This window comes from Bos grunniens, chromosome 9, assembly GCF_055505025.1.
Source record: "Bos grunniens cultivar Pamir isolate PY7600 chromosome 9, Bosgru_T2T1.0, whole genome shotgun sequence".
NCBI classification, from domain to species: domain Eukaryota; kingdom Metazoa; phylum Chordata; class Mammalia; order Artiodactyla; family Bovidae; genus Bos; species Bos grunniens.
In genome coordinates this window covers 34250048-34266207 of record NC_141173.1, presented here as the reverse complement: position 1 = coordinate 34266207, position 16160 = coordinate 34250048, and the positions used below count along the sequence as shown (strand labels likewise).

General features: G+C 41.7%; 1 protein-coding gene and 2 pseudogenes across 2 annotated transcripts in view; 2 read left to right on the top strand and 1 right to left on the bottom strand.

Moving 5' to 3' along the window:
- The window catches only part of ROS1 (ROS proto-oncogene 1, receptor tyrosine kinase), a 129751-nt gene extending 126486 nt beyond the window's left edge, over positions 1-3265 (bottom strand). The window contains exon 1 of the mRNA XM_086317161.1: positions 3127-3265. The gene's annotated coding sequence lies outside the window, so the exon portion shown is untranslated. The remainder of the gene's footprint in view (positions 1-3126) is intronic.
- An 8478-nt stretch (positions 3266-11743) lies between these two features.
- On the top strand, positions 11744-13182 carry LOC147365772 (large ribosomal subunit protein uL4 pseudogene; annotated as a pseudogene). The gene has a single exon (XR_015132738.1). The product of XR_015132738.1 is annotated as a large ribosomal subunit protein uL4 pseudogene (transcript).
- LOC147365773 (large ribosomal subunit protein uL4 pseudogene) lies at positions 11809-12174 on the top strand (annotated as a pseudogene).
- Positions 13183-16160: the final 2978 nt, after the last annotated feature.

Below are 16160 nucleotides of genomic sequence, written 5' to 3'. Positions count from 1 at the left end.
GTAATAGTAACATTCTTTATATAAGACTTACATTATGCTAGATATTTCTTAGAATATATGAAATATACTACATATTTCTCAAAGGAGTTACCAAGACAAAGATCTAAGACCAAATAGGGTTTGGACAAGAGACTAAACTTTGGCTTAAGTAAGTGTTAGTCGCTCAGTCGTGTTCAACTCTTTGTGACCCCATGAACTGTAACAGTTCACGAGCCTCCTCTGTCCATGGAATTCTCCAGGCAAGAATACTCGAGAGGGTAGCCATACCCTTCTCAAAGGGATCTTCCCAACCCAGGGATCAAACCCAGGTCTCCTACATTGCAGGCAGATTCTTTACTGCCTGAGCCACCACAGAAGCCAAAATTTTAGCTTACTGAGAACTAAAAATGTCCTTATGAATATGTCATTAGGTCAATCAGATTGTTCCCTGATCTCTAGAACTGTGAAAAGTTGATCCAACTAAATCCCTCTGACATGTGTGAGATAACTAAACTTCATTGGCCTGTTCTAATCACCAACACCACTGTGTTCACAAGATCACAGTGTTCTGTGCTTTTGATTCCTCTCCCTGGGAGAACTCTGACAGCAAAGGAGAATTTATGAGTTAAGTGGGGATGATGGCCATCTCCGCACTTGGGTTTGTGTTTTGGGCTTTAACCCATTCACGAGCTCAAATTTTCTTTCTATCTCTAGTTTTGACTTTAAAATTCATAAAAATTTAGCAGGTTATTGAATTAACACTGGGCCCACCTACTTTCAGACTTCTTTAAATGAGATCATGTTTGTGTGGTTTAAGATATTTTCAATTTGTTACTGTGATTCTTAGTCAAGAGTTTCTAAAGTGATACACTATGCTGCTGCTAAGTCATTTCAGTTGTGTCTGACTCTGTGCGACCCCATAGACAGCAGCCCACCAGGCTCCTCCGTCCCTGGGATTCTCCAGGCAAGAACACTAGAGTGGGTTGCCATTTCTTTCAGTGCATAAAAATGAAAAGTGAAAGTGAAGTTGCTCAGTCATGTCCGACTCTTAGCAACCCCATGGACTGCAGCCTACAGGGCTCCTCTGTCCATGGGATTTTCCAGGCAAGAGTACTGGAGTGGGCTGCCATTGCCTTCTCCGAAAGTGATACACTATAATAAAAACAAAAAGAATATGAAATGATAACAGATAAAAATGAAGCCTAACATCTTGCAGGTCATACAAAAATGTTTGTGGGTGATAATATTGGTATCAAACATGAAAAGATTTACTGTCAAAAATTCACAATAACTCTATTTTTCTTTTTCTGATAGCTTATCCTATTTACATGGAAAGAATGGATCCTAATTAAGCTTCAGGAGCACAGAGTTGTTATTTACTAGTAAGGTTTGTTCCAGGTATTAAACAGTCTTACAGCCACGAAATTAAAAGAAAATTGGAAGAAAAGCCATGACAAACCCACACATCATATTAAAAAGCAGAGACATTACTTTGCTGACAAAGGTCCCTATAGTCAAAGGTATGTTTTTCCAGCATACAGTTTTTCTAACATTTCATGTACAGATATGAGAGTTGGACCATAAAGATGACTGAGCACCAAAGAATTGATCTTCTGAATTGTGGTGCTGGAGAAGATTCAAGAGTCCCTTGGTTTACTGCAAGGAGATTAAACTAGTCCATCCTAAAAGAAATTAATCCTGAATATTCATTGGAAGGACTGATGCTGAAGCTGAAACTCCAATACTTTGGCCACCTGATGTGAAGAAGTTGACTCATTGGAAAACACCCTGATACTGGGAAAGATTGAAGGCAGGAGGAGAAGAGGGTGACAGAGGATGAGATGATTGGATGGCGTCATTGATTCAATGGACATGAGTTTGAGCAAATTCTGGAAGACAGTGAAGGACAAGGAAGCTTGGCATGCTACAGTCCACGGGGTCACAAAGAGCTGGACATGACTTAGTGACTGAATGACAACAACCAAACTCGGTACGCTATCTACAGTCAACATGGCTATGTGTTTCAATATTATGTGTAGTGTGATTATATAAAGCAGATCAACTACTGTAATCAATATTGTATTCTTTCAGTTGCTTTTATACCTACCTTGAATTTTCACTGAAATAGCCACTTTAAAACCCTGGCTCAGTTGTTTTGAAGGGACTCCTCAGCAGCTAATCCACCCCAAGCCATTTATTTCAAGTGTAAAAGAGAAGTATGATGTCTTCCATATGCCACCTCCTTTCTGAGTCTCAACTTCCATCTGTTCCACTGGAAACTGAATAGTCACAGTTTCTCAGAGGAACAAGAGAGCCTGTAAATGAATCTCAAGGGACCCAGCTATGAGGGCTGTGGTGTGATCACTGCCTCCCTACCCGCCAGGATAAGCGCTGCCCTCATCATGAATGGACACTCCTTCTAGAGGCACAGATGCACTTCTAAGACTGGACAGCAATTCACACTTTGGATGCTTCATTCTGTTCAGACTTGGAAATGCCAAATAGACGGTCTCTGAGACTAATTCTATACCAATACACAACGTATTAATAAAAATCAACCGCTCCGCTACCTAAAACACTTGGCGGCTTCCCATTTCCCTTTAGACTGTTTAATTAATTAAACAGGGAGGCCATTAGTCTGAGTTGGTTCTAATGCTCTGGTGGTTGAGGTAAGCAAACCAAAACTTAAGCCTGCCTATAAATGCCTCGAGGCTGAGAAATTGAAACCTGAGAACAATCCATCGCAAACAGCCAACTGGGCTTTTCCCAAATGAGGCAACTGCTCAATCAAATAATTTCCTTGGGACTTCCCTGGCTGCCAATGCACAGGGCCCTGCTCAGGGTTCCATCCCTGGTCGGGGAAATAAGATCACACATATCAAGCGGCATGGCCAAATAAAATAGATGAATAATTTCCTTGCTTTGCCTCTTCATTTAGCTGTGTGAGTCTCTCCCCTAGCTCCTGTCCACAGAGCACTTCTACCCACTTCCCGCCTAACGAATTCTGATTTGGAGCTGCCCCATTAGAATCTATATTTGCTCACATAAACTCTTAATATTACTAATGTGCCGCAGTTTACCCTTTAACAGTTCAACATCTAAAAGTCCCTAAAATGAATATGATTTACGAGGGCCCCCTCAGCCTACCTGCTCGGCTCCTCTCCCTCTGATCTCCTCCTTACATCAGCCTCCAACTGGCCAGAGCGCTTTCTGGTTCTTTTCTTCCCCAGCGGGCCTTCCCTCGTCAGTCTCCACCACCTGGAAGACCCACCCATCTCTCCATCTGACTCCTCTCGCCCATCCCTCCCACCACGTTCCCAGTTGCCCTCCCAAGACTAGGTGGTTCCCTCATTCCATGGTCCCCTGGATCCCTCTTTCTGCTCATAGTTGGCACACCTGTAATTATTTGCTGATTAATTACTCTTCAGTTATTCCTATTAAGGCTGTATTCCTTACTAGATTATCAATCACTTGAGAGTAGCAGTGTTCTCACTGCTGACTCCTTGAACTAAAATTTAGCCAATAGGCTCAAGCATGTGAAGTGGGCTGATATCTGAACATCAGTTTCTCATGATTCAACCTAACACCTGTTCAACAAATACTTATTAAGCAAACACATTAAAAAACATTCACTGTGGTTTTAGGATTTCTGGGTGTATGTGTGTTCAGCAATTGTTAGCAGTTATTAAAAGAATCTCAAATTATGCTAATTTTAACTGTTATTCAAAGTGTTAAATGCTATTTTAAAAATCTCAAATTCTGCTAATTTTAAAAATTTAATTGGGTTTCACACAAATTTTTTTCAAAGTTAAATACAATAATGAACTCTAAAGAAAGGGTCCTACTTGAAATATAGCAGTAGTTTCCCTCTACTGCTTTGATCTTAGGCCAGTTTTCTGTTCATGTGAGTTTTCTTCATTCTTCTGTAGATTTAACCGAAATAGTCATACCTGGAGCTCCGGGGAGCCCCTACAGGTGACTTCCACAGGATTACCCTCCTACCCGTGGAAGGAGGAACCAGGACCGGATCTAGATTTTGCACTGCCACACACCTGCTTCAGACGCCTTTCTTCACTTTCCCTTCCTGAATTGAATTTAATTGTTTAAAACCATGACTGGTTCTCTCAGGAGCTCCTCTCCAGGGATGCCTTGCGAAAACTCCCCTAACTTTTACACTGAATATACGGAATCATTTACCTAGAATGACAGTTCACCCAACCCAGCACTTGGTCAGTATCTGGGGTGACAACACCAGGAAAATAGGATGTGCATGAACAACAGTCACGACAATTGTGCCTCGGGAGGGCAACCAGATTGCTCAAGACCCACCTGCCTTCAGTCCTTACAGCAACTCAACTCAGTGAACATGTTATCAAACCCATTTTACAGGTGAGGAAACTGAGGCTTGAGCAGTGAGGCGTCAAACCCAGATAGATATATCTCTGAATCTCTCAGGCAAAGTTGCCTCTGAAATTGATGGCTTCCTTACTCTCTCAACTCATTTGCAAGTTAACTGATTCCATAGCTTATAGACGTGAAAGGGGTTAATCATGGAAACTTTTACACACACTTTTTTTTTTTTTCATGTTTTTCCATATTATTCATCATTCTGTTTCCTGACAGTCTGCTACAGTGGAAGCATGACACTGAGGATCTATTCTCTTTTGTAAACAACTTTATTGAAATATAATTCACATACCAGACAATTTGCCCATTTAAAGTATGATATTCCATGGCTTTTAGTCTATTTACAGAGTTGTGAAATCACTACCACTATCTAATCTAAGAACATTTCATCATCCAAAAAAGAAACGCATACCTATTAACATTCCTCGTTCCCGCTCCCTCCAGCCCCTGGCAACCACTAATTTACTTTCTGTCTCTATGGATTTGCCTACTCTGGACATTTCATATAAATGGAATCACAATTGTGGCCTTTTAGGTCCACTGCTTTTACTTAGCGTGGTGTCTTCAAGAGTTATCCAGGGTTGTAGCCTGTATCAGTATTTAATTCATTTTTACTGCTCAATAATATTCCATTGTATGAATATACCACATTTTATTTGTCCATTCAAACAGATGACAAACTTTTGGACTGCTTCCATTTGGGAATGATTATGAATAACACGGTTTATGACACTAGCTCCATTTGCTTTCAGCTCACCATACTCCCCTTTTACTCTATAGTGATTACAATGAGCTCCCCTATGTCTGTGACAAATTACTAGAAAGAAAGAAGGCTAAAATCCCTGGGCAAGATAGCAATATTTGGGTCACACTCGGGGTGATCAAGTCTTCCTGGTTTGTCCAGAAAATGAAGTGAAAGCGTTAGTCACTCAGTCGTGTCCAGCTCTTTGCAACTCCATGGTCTACCCTGGACTTCTCCAGGCAAGAATACTAAAGTGGGTTGCCATTCCCTTCTCCAGGGGATCTTCCAGACCCAGGGATCGAACCCAGGTCTCCTGCATTGCAGGCAGATTCTTCACTGTCTGCATTACCAGGGAAGTCTGGTTTGCCCAGAACTTCTCCAGTTTTAACATGGAAATTCCTGCATCCTAGGAAGACTTTTCATTCCGGACAAACCAGGATGATTGGCCAATCTCAACTGGGACTTAACTCAAAAAAGAAACCCACTTTTCCAGAATGAGTTTTGTGGTTTCTGGTGGTGGTATAGTTAATTTTTTTAAACTGGCTTTTGCGGTACCGATCATTTTACATATTTCTGCTGATGTTATATTTTTTAAACTGGCTTATGGAGTAACTATTTTTTTACATAGTTTCACTGGAGTAGAAAACCATTATTCTTTTAATTTCTGCATGGTGAACAATGCCCCAAAATTTCACAATTTCACATATACTATTTTAAAGTTACGCATATTTACCTACTTATCTATTTATCTGGTGGGTAGACAGATACTATTTGCCCTGCATTTTTATTTTCCTTGTTTGACATTTTTTAAGACTTTATCTTTGGGAGCAGGTTCACAGTAAAATAAAGTGGAAGGTATAGTGATTTCCTATATCCCCCCGGCTCCTACACATACATTGCCTCCTCCATAATCAAAGTCTCCCAGTAAAGTGGTATGTTTGTTACAATTGCTTGCCCTGAATATTTTTAGGCAGGGTACTAGTTAGTAATTAAAAGACCTCCCTAAAAGCTGAAATAGGCTTCCCAGGAGACACAGTGGTAAAGAATCTGCCGCCTGCCAATCCATGAGATGCAAAGAGACATGAGTTCAATCCCTAAGTGGAGAAGATCCCCTGGAGTAAGAAATGGCAACCCGTTCCAGTATTCTTGCCTGGAAAATGCTACAGACAGAGGAGCCTGGCCAGTTACAATCCAAAGGGTCACTGAGAGTCAGACATGACTGAACACCACTACCCCAAAAGCTGAAAGGCCTCATGTCCACAGGGTGGCAGTGTAACACTCCATGAACCCAAATGGAATTCAAGTAACACCTGTGTTAATAAAACCTAATCTTTATAGGGAATTGCAAAGGCCAATCAACTCCTCCTGAGATCAGTGGCTTTTTTCTGTGGCTGGTAAATGGACCCAGATGGTTAATGACTGATGTTTCCAAACCACCATGGAGCCCTAACAAGAAATACAAACTTTTTCAAATTTTATTTTAATTGGAGGCTAATTACTTTACAATATTGTGGTGCTTTTTGCCATACATTCACATGAATCAGCCATGGGTGTACATGTGTTCCCCATCCTGAACCCCCCTCCCACCTCCCTCCCCATCCCATTCCTCAGGGTCATCCCAGTGCACTGGCCCTGAGCACCCTGTCTCATGCATTAAACCTGGACTGGCGATCTATTTCACATATGGTAATATACATGTTTCAATGCTGTTTTCTCAAATCATCCCACCCTCATCTTTTCCCACAGAGTCCAAAAGTCTGTTCTTTACATCTGTGTCTCTTTTGCTGTCTTGCATACAGGGTCATTGTTACCATCTTTCTAAATTCCATATATATGCGATGGTATACTGTATTGGTGTTTTTCTTTCTGGCTTACTTCATTCTGTATAATAGGTTCCAGTTTCATCCACCTCATTAGAACTGATTCAAATGCATTTTTTAAATAGCTGAGTAATATTCCATTGTGTATATGTACCACAGCTTTCTTATCCATTTGTCTGCCGATAGACATCTAGGTTGCTTCCATGTCTTGGCTATTGTAAACAGTGCTGCGATAAACACTGGGGTACACATGTCTCTTTCAATTCTGGTTTCCTCAGTGTGTATGCCCAGCAGTGGGATTGTTGGGTCATATGGCAGAAGAAATACAAACTTGATCAAACAGTTCAAAGGCTAACATTGTATGCCCTTGTTAAAGCTTTCTTAAAAATTTCTTTTGACAAAATCTTAGAATCTTGGGCTTCTGCTGCTAAGTGACTTCAGTCATGTCCGCCTCTGTGCGACCCCATAGATGGCAGCCCACTAGGCTCCCCCGTCCCTGGGATTCTCCAGGCAAGAACACTGGAGTGGGTTGCCATTTCCTCCTCCAATGCATGAAAGTGAAAAGTGAAAGTAAAGTCGCTCAGTCGTGTCCCAACTCTTTGCGACCCCAAGGACTGCAGCCTACCAGGCTCCTCCATCCATGGGATTTTCCAGGCAAGAGTACTGGAGTGGGGTGCCATCGCCTTCTCTGCTTAGAATCTTAGGGCCTTAAAAATCACAAAATTCAGTGTTTTCTGCCTTTTTTCCACAAAAAAACCCCACAAAACACACTGTATAATAGGTTTCCAGACACTACACATGCCCCTGACATTTCATGAATTATAACTTCACACTTTTCCCTCAATTTAAGGAAGAATTTTGAAATTCAGGTAAATGACAGGGATATAAGGGTAATCTTGAATCTTGTCTAGTTTTTAATTTATTCATTCACTAGCTTCAATACTTGCTTCATAGAAATAAATTTCTTTTACATGCTTAACACCAAATCTCGACACATGGGTATGTTAAAATTCTTAAACTGAGAAAGCAAAATTCTAGTCCCAACCTTTCTTGTACATTCCTGAACCCCTTTCTTGAACATTCTCAAAGTTATCTGGGAAAAGAGCACAAAAACAATTACCTTTAGTCTGAATTGGCTCTATTAGCATAAATCCAATGGTGCAGACATGATATTCACAAATTTTTATATTTACTTTTAAAAAAGGAGTCTAGAAAGAAATGTGCACATTTTACTGCAAACGACAGCAGACTTGGAGTTTGGAAACTTTGTTCACATCCTTAAAGGTAGGGGTAAAGGAAGGTATGGGCTCTCTTTTGCAAGACAAAAAGACAACACTGAAATTACTGAGAAAAACCATTTCCCTGTTATAGTTTCCAAGTCACACAGCAGGCCAGCGTTCACCTCTTGTTAATAAAGCAGCACTAACAGATTCAACAACTGAGTAAAACCAAAGGAGAAAAAAAACCACACAGACTAAACATGAATCTAGAGACATATTCTCTCTCACTTTTGAATGTCAGGTCCCAGTGTTCATGGCATAAAAAGCAATCTGATCTCCAAGGGTGCCTCGTGATGCAACCTGTTTTCTTCCAGGAGTCTTCAGTCCTAATTGTACTTGGCTCTTGTTTGCCCATGTTTGACTCAGATATCTATCATGACATTGCTGAAATCTGAACAGGTAGACAGTGACTATCTAATTTTCTCTAATTCTATCAAATTCTCTAAGAGAGAAGGTAGCATATGTTTAAATTCCTACTCTGTCTATGAACTTCTGTTTGGAAATTCTAAATGCCCACTTTTATAACTCTTGTAATGGATGCTGAATAGCTATAATTAGATTGAATAGAGTCATTTTTTGTTTTCAATCTTGTTTTTATTGTTAATAAGTGCCCTCCAGGATGGCAATCCACTGTGGCAGAGGATCTTTGAGGCCTAAAGTACATATCTAGGCCGTGAGAGCTACTTTCCTCAAAAATGGAATATATTGTTTGAGTTAATACTTTCTCTAGATCGCATAGCCTGATCCCTGTAGGGGGCTCAGTCACTAACTAGTTAATTCCATCACTCTCTTCCACAGGAAGCCAGGCCCTTCCCACTTACAGTGTCTCAATAGATCCTGAAGTTTACATAACAACTTCCTGTTTGATAAAACAGGCAGTATACGCACAGTTTTGCTATGAATGATGCTTTTGAGAGCTGTGTCTTTGATGTTTCTTTTAGGGATGGTTGCTCACCTTTATAACAGATTGCAAAGAGCCATTCAGATAACTTGCCTATTGTTGGTTGGTCTGGAAAGCAATGCCCCTCTTTCGAGCTCATTAAGGTTTGTCCCCAAGAGCTTCCCCTGGAATTGCCTGCTTGGGTCACTGAGAATGTAATTTGCTGACAGAGGGTCCCTGAACAGCCTGGGGGTAGCAATCAAAATAGCTACAAAGCGTTGCTAACAAGTTGTTGTTGTTTAGTCACTAAGTCCTGTCCAAATCTTGCGAGCCCACAGACTGTAGCCCACCAAGCTCCTCTGTCCATGGGATTTCCCAGACAAGAATAGTGGCGTGGGTTGCCATTTCTTCCTCCAGGGGTATCTTCTGGACCCAGGGATCAAACCCTCATCTCCTGCACTGGCAGGCAGGCTCTTTTCCACTGAGCCACTTGGGAAGGCTCAAGGTCTAATCCTCACAACAGAGCAAAGTAGATATTATCCACAGGTACAGATCAGGAAATTGAGGCTGAGAAATGCAGAGACGTACTCAGTGCAGAGAGTACTCAGATGTACTCAGTACAGAGTACTCTGAAGCTGGAGCTGATTCTCCAGCAGCACTCTACTGTCCAGGGGCTCCTTTCCCACGGATGATGGGGCTTCCCTGGGAAACATCTGTATCTCTAGAGGGACACAGTTTCCATCTTACAAATTAGAAAGCTGGAGAACTCTAGCTCCAGCCCCAGAACTACTAAGACAGAACATTTGCCCTCCATCAAAATACAATCACTGGGGTTTGTTTGAAGGGGTTCTATTTTTTTATTGTGCTTTAAAAAAACAACACATAACATAAAATTTACCATCTTAACCATTTCTTGCTACTGCTGCTGCTGCTAAGTTGCTTCAGTCGTGTCCGACTTCGTGCAACCCCAGAGACGGCAGCCCACCAGGCTCCGCCATCCCCGGGATTCTCCAGGCAAGAACACTGGAATGGGTTGCCATTTCCCTAACCATTTCTTAATGCTAACTATATGCACATTGCTGTGCAACAGAGCTCACAATTTTTTCATCTTACAAAACTCAAACACCATAAAACAACAACTCTCCTTTTTTGCTTCCCCTCAACCCCTTCAAGAAGCCTTCTACTTTGTGCGTCTCAGAGTCTGACTATTTTAGATCCCTCATGTAAGTGAAATCATGCCGTATTTGTCTTTTTGAGACTGGCTTCCTCTACTAAGCACAATGTACTCAAGTTTCATCCATTTTTTGTAGCATATGACAGAATCTCCTCCTTTTTAAGGGCTAAATAATGCTTTGTTATATGTATAGACCACATTTCCCCTTTTTTAAAAGAGATCTAATTGACATATACCATTGTGTGAGTTTAAGGTATACAACGTGTTGGTTTGATTGATACATTTATATGTTTGGTTTTCGCTGTAGCATTAACACCTGCATCATGCCACAGTTTATCGGTGGATGGACACAGGTTGCTTCCGTGTCTTGGCTAGTGTAAATAACGCTGTAATGAACATGGATGTGCAAATATCTCTTCAAGATCCTATTTTCAGCACTTTTGGATATATACCCAGAAGTGGGATTGCCAGAACATATGGTAATTCTGGGTTTTCTTTTATTTTTTGAAGAAACTCTATACTGCTTTTCATAGCAGCTGCACCATTTTGCATTCCTACTAACAATGCAAAAGGGTTCCAATTTTTCCACATCCTCACCAAAACTTGTTATCTGCTGTTTTTTTTTAATAGTGGCAACATTATTTTTTATTATGTATGTCTCTGACTCTTATCTTTCCCTAACCTTGACCCATTTTAAGGTTCTTTCCACTTTATTTATCTGTTTGTCTGAATTTTTTAAACATCTGTTACTTCTATAATCTTTAAGGCACTGAAGATACATTTTTAAAAAATCTGTTGCAGAAAGGTTGGCCAAAACCAACATTATGTAGGCATTTGATAACTTTGAGTATAGTATATGTGTTACTGAGTGCCGGGGTCCAGCCCCGGTTGGATCCAGGGATTCCCTCAGGATGATGGCGTTGGCCATTAAGGGATAGCAAAGGCTGAGAGATTTATTAGATGCTCAATAATAACTGGTTTACGCGGGAAATCAATAAAGTTCGTGACACCAAACTTGCTCTGACCACGGAGGTCGCAGGTGCCCTCTCTAATAGCGGAAGGTGCCCCACCTTAGGCACCTTCTCGAGTGGGTCTTAGAAGCCCAGGCAAATAAGTGGTCGCAGAGGACCCCCACACTCCAAATTATTTTGGCATGAAGGAAGAACAGAAGAGAAAAGGAGGAAAAGGAAACAAGAAAGAACGACAGGGGGAGACCAAGCTTCAGTGAGCAAGGCCCGTAGCTTTATTTTCAACAGGGGCTTTTATACCCTAAGTTGCACATAGAGGATAATAGCGGGTGTGAAATCATGCAAAGTCAGCAGTCTTTGATCCTTATCAAAACCAGGGTTTCTTTTCTGCAAACTTACCGTATACAAATGGTTTAGGTGATTTACATCATCTTCTGGCCAGAAGGCCTGTTAACATTTTATGACTCTGATAAAAGTTTGTCAACCATAAGACTTATTTTCGCTTTTCCTGTGGGAGCCGCCCGGTTGAGAGGAGCGTGGCCTTCTCCTCTCCCCGCCATGGCGTGTGCTCGTCCACTGATATCAGTGTACTCCGAAAAGGGGGAGTCCTCTGGCAAAAATGTCACTTTGCCTGCTGTGTTCAAGGCCCCCATTCGACCCGATATTGTTAACTTTGTTCACACCAACTTGCGCAAAAACAACAGACAGCCCTATGCTGTCAGTGAATTAGCAGGTCATCAAACCAGTGCTGAGTCTTGGGGTACCGGCAGAGCTGTGGCTCGAATTCCCAGGGTGCGAGGTGGCTGGACTCACCGTTCTGGTCAGGGCGCTTTTGGAAATATGTGTCGCGGGGGCCGCATGTTTGCGCCAACTAAGACCTGGCGACGTTGGCACGGCAGAGTGAATACGACGCAGAAGCGATAGGCCATCTGCTCTGCACTGGCTGCCTCAGCCTTACTGGCGCTGGTCATGTCTAAAGGTCATCGTATAGAGGAAGTTCCTGAACTTCCTTTGGTGGTGGAAGATAAAGTTGAAGGCTACAAGAAGACCAAGGAGGCTGTGTTGCTTCTGAAGAAACTTAAGGCCTGGAATGATATCAAAAAGGTCTATGCCTCTCAGCGAATGAGAGCTGGCAAAGGCAAGATGAGAAACCGTCGCCGTATCCAGCGCAGGGGACCCTGCATCATCTATAATGAGGACAATGGTATCATCAAGGCCTTCAGAAACATCCCTGGAATTACTCTGCTTAATGTAAGCAAGCTGAACATTTTGAAACTTGCTCCTGGTGGTCACGTGGGACGTTTCTGCATTTGGACTGAAAGTGCTTTCCGAAAGTTAGATGAGCTGTATGGCACTTGGCGTAAAGCAGCCTCCCTCAAGAGTAACTACAACCTCCCTATGCACAAGATGCTCAATACAGACCTTAGCAGAATCTTGAAAAGCCCAGAAATCCAAAGAGCACTCCGAGCACCACGCAAGAAGATTCATTGCAGAGTCCTGAAGAAGAATCCACTGAAAAACCTGAGAATCATGTTGAAGCTTAATCCATATGCAAAGACCATGCGCAGGAACACCATTCTTCGACAGGCCAGGAATCACAAAATCCGCATGGATAAGGCAGCAGCAGCACTAGAAGCCAAATCAGATCAGAAAGGGGTTCAGGGCAAGAAGCCTGTGGTGGGAAACCAAGAAAAGAAGGCTGTTGGCGATAAGAAGCTGAAGAAGCCTGTGGTGGGAAAAAAGGCTGCAGGGACCAAGAAACCAGCAGCTGAAAAGAAGCCCACAGAAAAGAAACCCACCTCAGAGGAAAAGAAGGCTGCTGCGTAAACTTAAATTTGTTTATTCCATAAATGCCGAATCATTTGGGACAGCTGATTTTGAATAAAGAAAGGCTTGAACAAAGAGGCAATGAGAAAAAAAAAAAAAGACTTATTTTCTCTAAGAGTAATTATTTTAAAGTTTGGCGCCATCCTCCGAAGGTGTTAGATAAAGTTGCATTCCTATAGGGCAAAGGTGCAGTGGGTTTACAACAAAGGAAAGAATTTATTATCTTAAGGGTCTAAAGTTGTTAACACCAAGGCCACTAGTTATTTTTCCTACATACCAACTATATTAATTAATACACTTTCAAGGATACAATACAGGGGATGTGGAAACTTGGCAGCAAGCATTGGCTCAACAATGAAATCGTCTACTAGTTCTATTCTGACAATTTCTAACTCTCCGATGAGGCTCTATACTATTTGAATATCTTAAGCTTCTCGTGCTTCTCGAGGCTGGGAGACTGTAAACAATCGTATGCATAGCTGTAGGAGTCCGGGTAAACCTGTCAGGCAAGTTAGAGAGCCATCTGAGGGGTTTGTGAACTAAAACACTCTTGTCACACCCAGGAACTTTATTAACTGGAGCTGTAAGTTAACTCTTTCTCAGTGAGAGAGATGGTGGTGGGGGACAGCCCCCCGTAAAGTCAGAGGTGTAGGTGAGAGCACAAAGCAGTAAAGTAGGCAGACTCTGGTTTTGGGGGTAGATGCTCAAGAATTTCCAGGGGGACTCCTGAGGCTTGATCCCGCCTTTGCGTATGTTGAGCCTCCTTCCTCACGACCTTTGCCATGGGCAGAGTTCCTCATGCTGGCTCCTGGCAACTGAGTACTGAGAGAAATGATAAAATTGAATTGTAGATTTTTCTGAACAGTGTGGAGCTGAGGCTAAAAGATCATGCTATGATCCAAATACCTCTCCATCATCACCTGTCTTCTCTGTACCCACTCAAGTAAGATTAACATTGTTAGAAAAACTATCATTAGCTAAGGCATGTCCTAGACTGTCAAGTGAAAATCCATTTCCTTTGTTATGCAGACAAATATATTTATTAATTTAAAGTAAATAAAAATAAACATTGTGCTCTCCTACCAACTTACACTTCTACATAAATCTGTAATCAAGTTGCTTAGAAAGGTAGAATTCAAATGTACTAGAACCTTATCTCATAAAATTAAAGACCATTTGCTGAGACAAAGTGATAAAATGATAAAATTCCATGAAGAAAGTGGTCTGCACTGAGGACCTATTATTTATGACAGACTATTTCCCATACATTTTTATCCTTCAGTACTCACTATAGCCCTCTATGTAAATATTACACAGCTGAGCGACTTCACTTTCACTTTTCACTTTCCTGCATTGGAGAAGGAAATGGCAACCCACTCCAGCATTCTGGCCTGGAGAATCCCAGGGATGGGGGAGCCTGGTGGGCTGTCATCTATGGGGTCACACAGAGTTGGACATGACTGAAGTGACTTAGCAGCAGCAGCAGCACCCTCACAACCTGATTACCTCCTAAAGGCTCCACCTTTGAATACAATCACATTGGGGATTAGAGCTTCAACAAATGAATTCTGGGGAAGACACAGCAATTCAGTCTATAGCATAGGAGCTACTGTAAACAACGGTATTAAATTCAACTTCCTGGGCCAATGTTTTCTGGCCCTACTTGAAGGTGAATCCAGTTGGGTTTATTCCTAAGGCATGTCTTGAGGACTAGGACATAGTCAACAGTGGGACTTGATATTATGTACTATTTATCAAATTTAGGGACTGGTGACCGATCACATCTTTACACCCATATTTTTTAAGTCTTCTCCTCTGTTGAATGTATTTGAGATTCAATGCACCAGCTTGCAGTCACCAAATTTTCCATGGGAAGTGAGGTTGCTCTTACTTTTCATTAGAAGGGAGAAAATACACCTGATTTCCAGCCGGAGACATGACAGGGAAGTATCAAAGACAAAAGACAGCAATGTTAGGATCACTGAGACCAAGTAAAAAGTCAAGACTACAAGCCAGAAGTACTATTAGGATGAGGGTCTCAGAGGCAAGTCAATAAACCAACCTGATTTGAGGACAAGGTCTACTGATGAAGGATAGCAAGTTCTCATCATGCTGTTCATGCCCATCTGACTGAGGTGTGAAAAACAGCTTTGATGCTCAAAGAATAGAAGTACAACAGTGGAAATGACAAGCTGAGGAACTGAAGCTTTTGTTGAGGTCTCAGCTGCTTACTTCTGCACAGTATCCTGGGTCAGTGGCTCACTTCTGTTAGAGTACAAGCTTGATTAGATTATTACCCTGGAGAAGACTGTCTCTTTTCTACCTGCCTGGCTTTGATGACAGTAAGGCTTATTTCTTCCTATTCTTCTGCATGTTCAGATATTACAGAAACTCTATAAGCCTCTTAATTTACTCTGCAGAAAATCTGCTCTACAATGTACTGTGTGCTGTGTCACCAAAATGTGTTATTTGAAAAGAAGCAGGTTCAATCCCTGGTCTGTAAAGATTCCACATGCCACAGGACAGGTGGGCCCAGGAATTGCAACTACTGAAGCCCAGGCACCCTGGAGCCCATGCTCTGAAACAATGGAGATCACTGCAATGAGAGGCTCCCATTCACTGCAGCTGGAGAGTAGCCCCCACTCTCCACAACTGGAGAAAGCCCGTGCACAGCAATGAAGACCCAGAGCAGCCATAAAATAAATGAATAAATCTTAAAAAAAAAAAAAAAAGATTCAAGCAGGTGAATGGATCTCAAACACTATAAATCCAAAGAAATCTACAGAATGGCATGTCATAATTAAACTTCTAAAAACTAAAGGCAAATAAAAAAAATTTAGAAAATAATACCTTACTATGGTGGGGGAAATATCAGAATGACAGCAGATTTCTCACCAGAAATCATGGCAACTGGAAGGAAGTTGAACACTATTTTCAAGTACTGAAAGAAGTCAACCAGAATCTTGCACCCAGAGAAAATGTCTTTTAAGAATGAAAACAAAATCAACACATTCTCAAAGGAAGGAAAAATAAGAACTTATCTCCAGTTCAGTTCAGTTCAGTCGCTCAGTCGTGTCCGACTC